Below are 12992 nucleotides of genomic sequence, written 5' to 3'. Positions count from 1 at the left end.
ACAGCTACTGGATGGATTGGGTCCGGCAGAAGCCCGGCAAAGGCTTGGAATGGCTTGTTCACTACTATAGCTCTAGTAACAATTATTATTCCCCTGCAATTCGTGGACGGTTCACAGCCTCCAAGGACAGCTCCAACTTCTACCTGCAGATGAACAGCCTGAATGCAGAAGACACAGCCATGTATTACTGTGCGGGAGACACAGTGAGAGGGATCTTGCTAGAGCTCAGTCAAAAACCCCTCTGACTGCTTACAGTGAGCGCTGGAGAGAAATTGGCGCAGGGGGAGCTCAAGTGCCACAAACCTCAAGAAGTTAGGCATTGAATGTAAATGGCCAGCACTGTCTTTCTTTGTTCTGTTCTATCCTGGTGTTTGTGTTGTATCAGGATATTCCTTTTTAAGTTATTATAGTACAGATCAGAGCCCCCAAAGCATCTCCCCACACGTGCCCCTCTCAAGTGCTCCTTCAAAGGACCCTGTTCGCTTGAGAATTTGGAAGCAGGCTGGAGCTTCCAGGGATGGAAAGGTCCAGGGCAGCTTGACTTGAGTCGAGTCTAACAGAGATGGGTAAAAAGCCGGCCCTGCACATGCCTGATCTCATCTGATCTCGGAAGCTAAGCAGGGTCAGGCCTGGTTAGTACTTGGATGGGAGACCGCCTGGGAATACCGGGTGCTGTAGGCTTATACCATAGTCTTTCAAGACTGAAGGTTGCCAACCATTCAGTGGTGCCTCTCCCCTCCCACTTGGCTGCCAAAGGAAACATTAACCCTTCCCTGCCTCCTCGCTGGAACTCCCCTGCTACTCCTCCAGTTGGAATGCTGGCCCTATGAGGCTTTCCACACTGTGAAAACAGTGAGCAAGCACACCCAGACACAGGCAGACTCCAGTCCGCACATGTGGGGATGAGTGCCGAGTCAGAGGGCCCCTGAGTGGAGTGTTTTTCTGAGTCTTCCATGCATGAAACTCACAAGTTAATGAGTTATTTTATACACCAGGAAATGTCTGCCCTGTCCCTATGTCCCCAGCTGTTTGTCCTGTAAGTTCAGCCACTCCTTTACAGCTGCTGGTTTGCATGTGATTTTTTACTACTGATCTGGTCTGTGTTGCTTTCCTTGCAATTCTTGAAGGTTGTGTTTCTCTCCACTGTCCCTTTTCTGCTGTAACTAGCAAAAAAAATCGCAAGGCACCTGGAAGCTTATGTCTCCAAAGTGCAGCCTAGAAACACCACAATGGAACAATCAGCCATGAATGTGCAAGCCATGAATGTGTTGAGGCGTGCGTTGTTTGCTTTTTATGTAAAGGCAGGGTCTCCATGCCCACATGTGAACAAGCACCCCATAGCAGTCTCCTGGTTCCATCACTGGAGACATCTATGTGGACCTGAATACAAGAACTTCCTTATATAAAAAACATAAGAAGAGTCCCGCTGGATCAGGACAGAGGCCCATCTAGTCCAGCTTCCTGTATCTCACAGTGGCCCACCAAATGCCCCACGGAGCACCCAAGAAAACAGACGCAATCTGTGCCCTCCCCTGCATCTGGCAATCAGAGGCAGCCTGCCTCTAAAACCAAGAGTTTGCGCTTACCTACTAAGACGTGTAACCCATGATGAACGTTTCCTCCAGAAATTTGTCCAATCCCCTCTTAAAGGCATCCAGGTAAGATGCCATCACTACTTCCTGTGGCAAAGAGTTCCACACACTAATGACACACTAGGTAAAGAAATATTTTCTTTTGTATGTTCTAACTCTCCCAAAACTCAGCTTTCATGGATGTCCCCTGGTTCTGGTGTTATGTGAGAGGGAAAAGAGCATCCCTCTATCCACTCTGTCCGCTTCCTGCATAATTTTGTATGTCTCAATCATGTCCCCCCTCAGGCACCTCTTTTCTAGACTGAAAAACCCCAAACGCTGTAGCCTTCTGGTTCAACTTGGAGAAATCACATCCCTGGCTCCCATAACGAAACTTTCTGCTTGACACATTACAGGAGAGGATCTTCTCTCTATCCTGAGAAGGACAGGAACAAGAAAGAAAAGTAGAGCAGTAACATTAAAGCTTCATCCAGTATTCTTCTCCCAAGCAAGATATTTAGACTTAAACTATTCCAGGTGAACTTTAATCCCACCTTCTGTTGGAACCCAGAGACGTGATTCCATAATGGTTCCTTTTCCATTGCTTACCTCCTGTATTTTTCTCTAAACTTTTTTTCTTTAAATCCATCTCCCTTCCTGTCACATACTTGGAACCTGCATTCCAAGACAGTTTCAGCCACAAATATTCATGTTCTAGAGATACCCAGGCTAAACCATCATATTGTATTAAATGCAGACGGCCTTTGAAAAACATTCAATACTTCATCCTTTTCTGTTGCTTTCACCAGTTGCTTTATTATTCACTTTTTTGGGGTGAATTCACTTTATTGTCAGCTGCCTTGGGGCTTTGTTTTCCTAAATTAGTGTTGAAATGCTTAAGTTAATCACAAGACACAAATAATATTCAATCTAGAATTCCTGTTCTGTAGGAATTTAGATGTGGGGAGCATTTCTTCCGGTCCCTTTCCCAAATCCTATCCCCTATTAATGTAAAAAACATAGATCACCAAAAGCTCTGAATGGTTCCTCTTTTATAGCAAGGGATATGTAAATGCTGGATCAATTTCCTGTTTAAATCAGCTTGTACGCTTGTCCTGCCCCAACTTGGTTCAGAGGCACAACCCCCATATCTGTGGGCACACTCCAGTCAGTCCTCCACTAAGCAATGGAGAGAAAAATGATCTTTTGGCTCTCATTTGTTTTCCTGTCAGCAGCCATCAAAGGTAACTGTTTTTCCCAAGATATAGTAGGCAAGCAGAAGACAGCCATGTTCTAGGGGACAATGTGTTGTTTTTTTTCTAATATCTCTTTCTTTCTAGATGCTGAATCACAGGACTTCGATCTTACTGATTTTTTACCAGCGTCTACCAGAGCTACTGGATTTCAGACCAGTCCATATGCTGAATCGCAAGTCCAGCTGGAGGAATCTGGAGGGGACATAAAAAAACCTGGGGAGTCCCTCCGCCTCTCTTGTCAAGCCTCCGGGTTCACCTTCAGCAGCTATGAGATGGACTGGGTGCGACAGGCTCCTGGGAAGGGACTGGAATGGGTTGCAGGTATTAGCTACGATGGGGGCTCACAATACTATGCTGCCTTCGCCAAAGGCCGCTTCACCATCTCCAGGAACAACCCCTCCAATATGCTGTATCTGCAAATGAACAGTCTGAAATCCGAAGACACGGCCACGTATTACTGTGCAAGAGACACAGTGAGAGGAAGTGAATCTGAAGCCCGACAAAAACCCTCCTTTGCTCTTGGCAGCACTCCAAGTTGATTCAGCAGGAAAGTGACCAGCTGAATGCAGAGATTAGGACAAGTGAGACCAAGAACCTAACAGATACCCTTCCAAGTCCAGTCCTTCATGTATATGGATTTTCCGAAACATCTTGAATGGGACCGTAAATCAGACATTCAGATTCTTCAGCAAGTGTGTTATATGAAATGGCAAAAAGAACTGTGTAAGATGCATTTCCATTCTCACATTTCATAACTGAGCTAGCCAGCGTGTGATCCACTGGGTTCAGATCACCTCTAGCCATTGGCTCAGTGGATCTTGCTTTGTACCGTACCATAAAATTATACCATGGAAATCTATTTGGAGAGGGAGAATTGATATATTTAGAAGATGGAAATGGAGCTAAACATGCAAACACGGACTGCATGCTTGGCTCCTTCCCTTTTCACAAAAGCTGGCCTGAGAACTCCCTCCTTCCCTTTCTTCACACTTGGGGGCAGCAGCGGTCCAGAGGAAAAAACACCACAAAACACCACATACTGCAAGGGAAATAAGACATGAGTGCCAAAGGCGGTGGTTTGTGGTTTCAGTAGCCAGGCTAGTGATGTCCTCGGCTGCGTGCTGCAGAACTAACACAGTCCACTCCCCTAAGAACTGGACTCCTCATGAGACTTCCCCACAATTTCCTCTGAAAGTAACAGCAGAGCATGCCAGCTTACTGTTATGGATGCAGTCTGGTTCATGTTTCCTAACAACTATTGCCATACAGCCAGTGAGTGTTTCTGTTCCAAAGACATTTCGCTTCTGCATCTCCCTCTGATTATTTATTTATTATTCATGTGATGGACTTCTATATTGCCTTTCCCATGGTAACAGTCCCCCCCCCCAAGGTCATTTACAGCCATTAAACAGCAAAACAGCCGTCAATCAAACAATCAAGCAATCAATCAAAACATCGAATCACCAGCACCAGTTGGATTACCAGTCAAATCATAGCTGGGAGTCCAGTCACAGTCAGCATCCACATTCAAAAGCTATTCTAAAAAAATGTCTTCATATTTCCTCACATCTGTTGCCGTACTGTCAGTGAGTATTTCCATCCAAAGAGACTGTTTCACTGTTGTATCTCCCTCTGATTATTTACTTATTATTCATGTGATGAACTTCAAGTATATTGGCTTTCTCATGGCTTTCTCAGTCCCCCCAAGGTGGTTTACAGTCATTAAACAACAAAACATCAATCAATCCATTTAATCACCAGCACGAGTTGGATTACCAGTCAAATCATATCTGGGAGTCCAGTCACAGTCAGCATCCACAGTCAAAAGCCATTCTAAAAAACTTCTTTAGGCCTCAACAGAAGAGCTCCAAAGAGAGAGCAGTTGTCATTTCCAAGGAGGAGGGAATTCTATTTTTGAGGTGCCACCATCAAGAAGACCCCATTCCTCACCACCATCCACTTCACCTTCATAAATGCTAAAGAGCTAAAAAGAGCTCTCAGTGGATGGGTTGGATTATATGGAATAAGGTGTTCCCACAAACACTGTAGTGATGTGAATGTAGTTCATTCTTTTGCATTCATTAGGTCAAAGATTTTTTTTCCCTTTTAATATTTCATGAGATAAAACAATACAACCCTATGTGTGTCTACTCAGGGCTAAGCCCCATTCAGCTTAACTCTCCTCAGGAAGTTGTTATACGATTACAGCATAAGTCTCCTTTCCTCTCCCATGTTTGGAGACTGCACCCCAAGGAACGATCAGCCCACAGATAAACATGCTCTGGGGCACCAAAGCCAGACTAAGTGTGGCCTGCCTTTGGGATGCTTTCAACATCTCCGACTTTCTGTGCAGCTTCCACCATTTTTAATATTTCTAAGGCCAAGTTACCCAACTGAGTGACATGGATGCAGCCTAGTTGTTAACGCCCCTCGCATCTATTTCCGTACTCCCAACGGCTGTTTACTTTTCAAAGATGTTCCACTTCATCCTCCACCTCTGATTAGTCTCCTTGTAAGGCTACTTTATAGGTGTGAAACAAAGAGTGTCTTGCATTGACATTAAATGCCATCAAGGCTGCAATCCTATACAGTGGGCCCTTGTTATCCGTGTTCCCGGGGTTCCTGAATAATGGATCCTGAAATCTGTGGACAATCAAATCCCCGAATTACGCCATGAAAATCCTCTGAACGCAAGCACAGCTGTGCTTGGAGGAAACTGGAAGTGATGTTTTAATGCCTTTATAAGGCATTATGAAGCTTAAGGAAACCACCCAGGCTTCCCCGGCTGTCAGAATGGCTTAAAAGGGCATAAAAACATCACTTCTGATTACCTCATGGAAGCTGGAAGTTGTGCTAAATGCCTATAGAAGGCACTCTGAGGGTTGTGAAGGCCACACACTACCTCTCCGCCCCCCAGAACACCCTCAGGTCAACTTTTGAGATCTGCAGGTACTGAATCCGCTGAGAAAGAGTCAACCTGTACTTGCTTTCCTGGAAGTAAGCCCCACTGAACTCAATGGGGCTTACTTCTTAGATGCGTAAAGGATTGCATTGTCCAGAAACCCAGGGATGTGATTCCATGTGGAGCTTTTTTTTCTATTGCTTCGCTTTCATGTTTTTCTTCTTGTCACATCTTGGAAACGGCTTCCCAAGACAGTTTCAGCACACAGATATTCATATTCAAGGGACATACAGGCTAGACTATCATAATGCATTAAACGTTGACAGCCTTTGAAACACATCCAGAATCCAGTGGTGTACCTGGCGGGGTGGTGGGAATTAAAGGCAAATGCTCCAGGTTCCAGGCTTGGGGGAGCAGGGCCTCAACCCGCCCCTTCCCACCACCGGAGTTTTGGAATAGTCCAGAACTGTGCTGAAAGTGGCTTTCCCCCCTTTGAAGTCACCACTTTGGTCAGCCGTACAGATGGGCCAGCACTACCCACAGACCATGGGAAGGAACAACTACCCATAAAAATAACCCAGCAGAGTGCATGCCTCCAGGTGACTCAAGCCACTGAGTCAAGCCAGATGCAACAGGGAAATTTTAACCCCTCCCCTTTCCAGAAACATGGTTCTCTGAGGGTCTGTTCTCTTCTTTTCTCCTATATAAATACTTCCCAGTCTTATGCTGACTGACTTATGCAAAGCGATGCAGATTTGGGCTTGCTACTTAAACCCTCCCACCTTCTCACCTCACACACAGTTCCTAGCACGGTTCACACTGTCCTGCTGAGATCCAGTCATCCTTCCCCTATGGCCTCCCTATTCCCACTTCTCATTGCTCTGGTCTCCTCCTTCTCATGTACGCAGGGTTTGAAATTTTCATTTCGTTCATTCTGCTAAGGGTGGGCTGTTGCTTCTTCTGTCTCAACTGTGTCTCAAATTTCTTCCCTACCAGGCACCCTCTCACAGCAGGTGGTTCTGACCCAGTCAGAGTCAGTACTGAAGAAACCTGGAGAAGCCCATAAACTGGCCTGTGCTGTCACTGGCTTCGATGTTAACAGCTACTACATGAGCTGGGTCCGGCAGAAACCAGGCAAAGGCTTGGAATGGCTGGTTCGCTATGCTAATCCTAGTAGTACCAATTACTATTCCCCTGCAATCAGAGGGCGGTTCACAGCCTCCAAGGACAGCTCCAACTTCTACCTGCAGATGAACAGCCTGAAAGCAGAAGACACAGCCATGTATTACTGTGCGAGAGACACAGTGAGAGGGATCTCACTACAACTCAGCCAAAAACCCCTCTGCCTGCATGAGCTCTGGAGAGAAACCAGCACAGGGGGAGCTCCAGTGCCACAAACCACAAGAATGGAGGCATTGAGTGCAAAGGACCAGCACTGTCATTCCTTGATTGGCAGCAGCCTGTGACGTGTTATGGCAGGATCATCCTTTTCCAAAGAAATATCACCTCGATCAGAGCCTCCACTGTATTCCTACACACCCCTCTGTTGAGGGCCACATAATGCTCCTGTTATCTAAGGGACCCTGTTCTCTTCAGAGTTTGGAAGCAGGCAGGGGTTTCTCGGGAGCAGCTTCTCTTATCCTGTATTGTTGTGGTGTGAGGAAAAGGCACACAGGCTGACCTCTGTACACAGCCCCAGATTGGGCTGCTGCCCACAGACAGGGCTGGTCCAAGACCCCCTGATGGCTGAGCCAGCCTGTCAAATGGGGCCCCCCACCCCATGACCTGCCTGTCTCTGGTCCTCCCATTCGCCAATATTCTGACCAGGCCTCTCCTCCCAAGCACATTTCCACTGCTTCTCTGCCCTTCAGCTGCAATCCAGGGGGTGAAAGGAGAAGGGGCAGCAGTGGTGGCAAGTCAGGCCTGCCTTTGAGATGGTTTCAACATCTCCAACTTTCTGTGCAGCTTCCACCATTTTTAATATTTTTATTATTCACTTTTATTTGTATATATCATGGTATAAAAATTCAAGCTTCCATCTGGAAGCTTTAGCTGCAAATGTGTAGAAATGCCTCTGTTGGCAACCTTCAGCCTCGAAAGACTCTGGCATCGCGCTCTGAATGGTGGTTCTGGAACAGCGTCTAGTGTGGCTGAAAAGGCCAATCCGGGAGTGACAATCCCTTCCACACTGGGAGCAAGTGCAGTCTGTCCCTGGCCTGTCTCCCTGGCTATGGGCCTTCCTTCTTTGCCTCTTTGCCTCAGTCTGTTGGCCAAGTGTCTCTTCAAACTGGGAAAGGCCATGCTGCACAGCCTGCCTCCAAGCGGGCCGCTCAGAGGCCAGGGTTTCCCACCTGTTGAGGTAGACTCCTAAGGCCTTCATGCTGATGATGCTGAGGGGGAGGGGGGAGGGAGTAGAAATGCCTCAAGTGAACACAATAAATATATAATATTAAATCCAGAATTCCTGTTGTAGGACTTTCCATGGATGTGGGAAGCAATTCTTCAGGTTCACCTACCGCCCTGTGTACTGCGTAAGCACAATAGTTTGCAAATGCCTGAATTTGTCTTTTATCCTGAGTGATATGTAAATGTAGGGCCAGCTTCCTGTTTAAATCAGTTGAATGCTGGCCCTGCCCCAGCCAGGCTGAGAGACACAACCCCTGTGGGTCTGGGGCCACATTCCAGTCACTCTTCCTCAAAGCGGCAGAGAGAAAAAATGATCCTTTGGCTCTCATTTCTTGTCTTTTCAGCAGCCATCAGAGGTACTTTTTCTTCCCAAGATAGTCGTAATTGGCATATAAAAGCAAGTTATATTCTAAGTTAGGTTATGAAGGTTATTTTAAAATAATGTCTCATTCTTTCCAGATGTTCAATCCCAAATCCAACTGGTGGAATCTGGAGGGGACATCCGAAAACCTGGGGAGTCCCTCAGCCTCTCCTGTTGAGCCTCCGGGTTCATCTTCGGCAGCTACTGGATGAGCTGGGAGCGACAGTCTCCCTGGAAGGGACTGGAATGGGTTGCAGGAAAAACCAACATTGATGACCGACAATACTATGCTGACTCTGTGAAAGGCCGCTTCACCGTCTCCAGAAACAACCCTTCAAACATGCTCTACCTGCAAATGAGCAATCTGAAGCCCGAGGACACGGCGACATATTACTGTGCGAGGGACACAGTGAGGGGAAGTTAATCTGAAGCCCGGCAAAAACCTCCCCTTTTACTCCTGGCAGCTCTCCAAGTTGACCCAGCTGGGCAGCCATAATTTAAATGAAGGAATCAGGACAACTGAGGCCAGGAGATTAATGGATTCCCCTTTAAGACCAGATTCTTAATTTAAATGCACATCTTTCTCTTATGTGGGATCATACATAGCACATAAATTCAGGCACTTCAACTAGGGTGTGATGTGGAAAGCAGAAATCTAGACATTGTATTTCACATATGATATCACTGGCCAAGAGGGATGCACTCCACCTTTTTAGTCCTATTTAGTACAGGTCATCAATCAAGGCAACCAAGGCCAACTCCACAGCCTGACCTGACACCAAAGTGAAGAAGGTCCAGGTAATCCGTTTCTTCCACAGTTCAAACCCACACTCAGCCACACAGCTTCCTGGTTGGCGTTGAGCCAGCCACTACCTCTCAGCCTAACCTTCCTCACAGGGTTGTTGTGAAGACAAAAAAAGAGGGCAAAAATTTGAAAAATGAACAAACAAATATGCATGGGATAACTTTTGTTTCCTTGGGGTTATGACTGCAAAAGGATTATATGCCTATAATTCTGAACCTCATCTTCTTCGCTAGTCATGATAAATAATTACTAGTATCTTGCAAGTATTTTTAGAGAGGGAGTCTGAATCTATTCATCTCTACCTAAATCTGCGCAGGGGGAGCTAGAGTGCCAGAATCCAGACGAAATTGCGCATTGAGTGTAACCAGCCAGCACTGTCATTCTTTTGTCTGCTGTAGCCTGTGCTGTGTGACTTCAGAATCTTTGGTTTTGAAACTGTTATAACCCAGATCAGAGCCCCCCACCCCATCCTCACAGGCATACACCACTCTATTCCTACTTCAGAGGGAATCCCTGTACTCTCAAGAAATTGGAAGCAGATAGGAGTTACTCAGGAGCAGCTCCTCCTCTCCTATGTAGATGTGGTGCGAGGAATAGGCGCATCCGGAAGAGTTCTTATGATGTCCTCAGAGCTGCCAGAAAAATAGAAGGCCCACCCTAGAATATTATTATTACTACTCCTTGAAATTCAGCAGATACCTTAACTTGGACATCCATGATGCAACCACTGAGGAAATCTACTCTGCCTGGAACCTGCCTGTGGAGTCATTGCAAATAGTCCTGTTTGGACGGGGAGGGGCACAAGGTGCTCACTTCCTCTTGGATCCAATTGGGGTGCGCACAAAATTTGGGGGGCCGGAAATAGGGGCAGTGTATCTATTCATTTCTTTGATTCGCACCCCATTTCTCTGTGCTCTTCCTCCGAGGTAGGGGAAAGGCATCCAGCACAACCTGCTTATGTCAGAGGGGTCATTGCAGAGGAGCAAGCAGGGAAGTAGCCTGCAGAAAAGGAGATCATACTACTGCTGTCCCTCCCATTGCCTGACCTTGAACCCAAAACAGTTCCCCTGTACTTAGTATACAGCTATATACACTATATTTAATTTTCTTTGGAAAGGACAAATTCCCCCCTTCCCTCATGTGTTGGTACTTCAGTACCCTGCAAATTGGGCTCTGAAGGGATGCCCTCCTCCCAAAGAAACCTGCCGGTTATAATCACTTTCAAAGCTCCTTCTGCGGGTGTCTTAACTTTGGTGCTCAGGTAAATCCTGAAGATTGAGGCTTTTTGGTGGTGGCACCAAAGTAGGGAACTCCCTCGCTGGGCATGTGCACCTCTCCCCTTCCTTGCTTTATCTCCCTTGCTTTATTTTATACACCAGGAAATGCCTGCCCTGACCCTGTGTCCCCAGCTGTTTGTCCTGTAAGCTCAGCCACTCCTTTACAGCTGCTGGTTTGCATGTGATTTTTTTCTACTGCTCTGGTCTGTATTGCTTTCCTTGCAATTCTCACATGTTGTGTTTCTCTCCACTGTCCCTTTTCTGCTGTAACTAGCAAAAAAAATCACAAGGCACCTGGAAGCTTATATTTCCAAAGTGCAGCCTAGAAACACCACAATGGAACAATCAGCCATGAATGTGCAAGCCATGAATGTGTTGAGGCGTGCGTTGTTTGCTTTTTATGTAAAGGCAGGGTCTCCGTGCCCACACGTGAACAAGCACCCCATAGCAGTCTCCTGGTTCCATCACTGGAGACATCTATGTGGACCTGAATACAAGAACTTCCTTATATAAGAACATAAGAAGAGTCCCGCTGGATCAGGCCAAAAGCCCATCTAGTCCAGTTTCCTGTATCTCACAGTGGCCCACCAAATGCCCCACAGAGCACACAAGACAACAGACACAATCTGTGCCCTCCCCTGCATCTGGCAATCAGAGGCAGCCTGCCTCTAAAACCAAGAGTTTGCGCTTACCTACTATGACTTGTAACCCATAATGAACGTTTCCTGCTAGAAATTTGTCCAATCCCCTCTTAAAGGCATCCAGGTAAGATGCCATCACTACTTCCTGTGGCAAAGAGTTCCACACACTAATGACACACTAGGTAAAGAAATATTTTCTTCTGTCTGTTCTAACTCTCCCAAAACTCAGCTTTCATGGATGTCCCCTGGTTCTGGTGTTATGTGAGAGGGAAAAGAGCATTCCTCTATCCACTCTGTCCGCCTCCTGCATAATTTTGTATGTGTCAATCATGTCCCCCCTCAGGCACCTCTTTTCTAGACTGAAAAACCCCCAATGCTGTAGCCTTCTGGTTCATCTTGGAGAAATCACATCCCTGGCTCCCATAACAAAACTTTCTGCTTGACACATTACAGGAGAGGATCTTCTTTCTATCCTGAGAAGGACAGGAACAAGAAAGAAAAGTAAAGCAGTAACATTAAAGCTTCATCCAGTATTCTTCTCCCAAGCAAGATACTTAGACTTAAACTATTCCAGGTGAACTTTAATCCCACCTTCTGTTGGAACCCAGAGACATGATTCCATAATGGATCCCTTTCCATTGCTTATCTCCCGTATTTTTCTCTAAACTGTTTGTTTGTTTTTAATCCATCTCCCTTCCTGTCACATACTTGGAACCTGCATCCCAAGACAGTTTCAGCCACAAATATTCATGTTCTAGAGATACCCAGACTAAACCATCATATTGTATTAAATGCGGATGGCCTTTGAAAAACATTCAATACTTTCATCCTTTTCTGCTGCTTTCACCAGTTGCTTTATTATTCACTCTTTATGGGTGAATTCACTTTATTGTATGCTGCCTTGGGGCTTTGTTTTCCTAAAGTAGTGTTGAAATGCTTAAGAACATAAGATAATTCAATCCAGAATTCCTGTTCTGTAGAACTTGATAGATGTGGGGAGCATTTCTTCCGGTCCCTTTCCCAAATCCTAGCCCCTATTAATGCAAAACACATAGAGCACCAAAAGCTCTGAACTGTTCCTCTTTTATACCAAGGGATATGTAAATGCTGGGTCAATATCCTGTTTAAATCAGCTTGTACGCTTGTCCTGTCCCAGCTTGCTTCAGAGACATAACCCCCTGACTGGCAGTCCTCCACTAAGCAATGGAGAGAAAAATGATCTTTTGGCTCTCATTTGTTTTCCTGTCAGCAGCCATCAAAGGTAACTGTTCTTCCCAAGATATAGTAGGCAAGCAGAAGACAGCCGTGTTCTAGGGGACAATGTGTTGTTGCTTTTTTCTAATATCTCTTTCTTTCTAGATGCTGAATCACAGGACTTCGATCTTACTGATTTTTTACCAGAGTACGAGGACTTCAGACCAGATTCTGAATCGCAAGTCCAGCTGGAGGAATCTGGAGGGGACATAAAAAAACCTGGGGAGTCCCACCGCCTCTCTTGTTAAGCCTCCGGGTTCACCTTCAGCAGCTATGAGATGGACTGGGTGCGTCAGGCTCCTGGGAAGGGACTGGAATGGGTTGCAGGTATTAGCTACGATGGGGGCTCACAATACTATGCTGCCTTCGCCAAAGGCCGCTTCACCATCTCCAGGAACAACCCCTCAAATATGGTCCATCTGCAAATGAACAGCCTGAAGCCCGAAGACACCACCATGTATTACTGTGCAAGAGACACAGTGAGAGGAAGTGAATCTGAAGCCGGACAAAAACCCTCCT

The 12992-nt window shown here is 46.2% G+C and overlaps 1 pseudogene; it reads left to right on the top strand.

Annotated features, from left to right (window-relative positions):
- The first annotated feature begins 566 nt into the window (after window positions 1-566).
- LOC136654963 (5S ribosomal RNA) lies at window positions 567-681 on the top strand (annotated as a pseudogene).
- The last annotated feature ends 12311 nt before the right edge of the window (window positions 682-12992 follow it).

Source organism: Tiliqua scincoides, chromosome 5 (assembly GCF_035046505.1).
Source record: "Tiliqua scincoides isolate rTilSci1 chromosome 5, rTilSci1.hap2, whole genome shotgun sequence".
In the NCBI taxonomy this organism is placed as follows: domain Eukaryota; kingdom Metazoa; phylum Chordata; class Lepidosauria; order Squamata; family Scincidae; genus Tiliqua; species Tiliqua scincoides.
The sequence above is the reverse complement of the archived record's forward strand: the minus strand, read 5'-3'. Positions and strand labels throughout refer to the sequence as shown.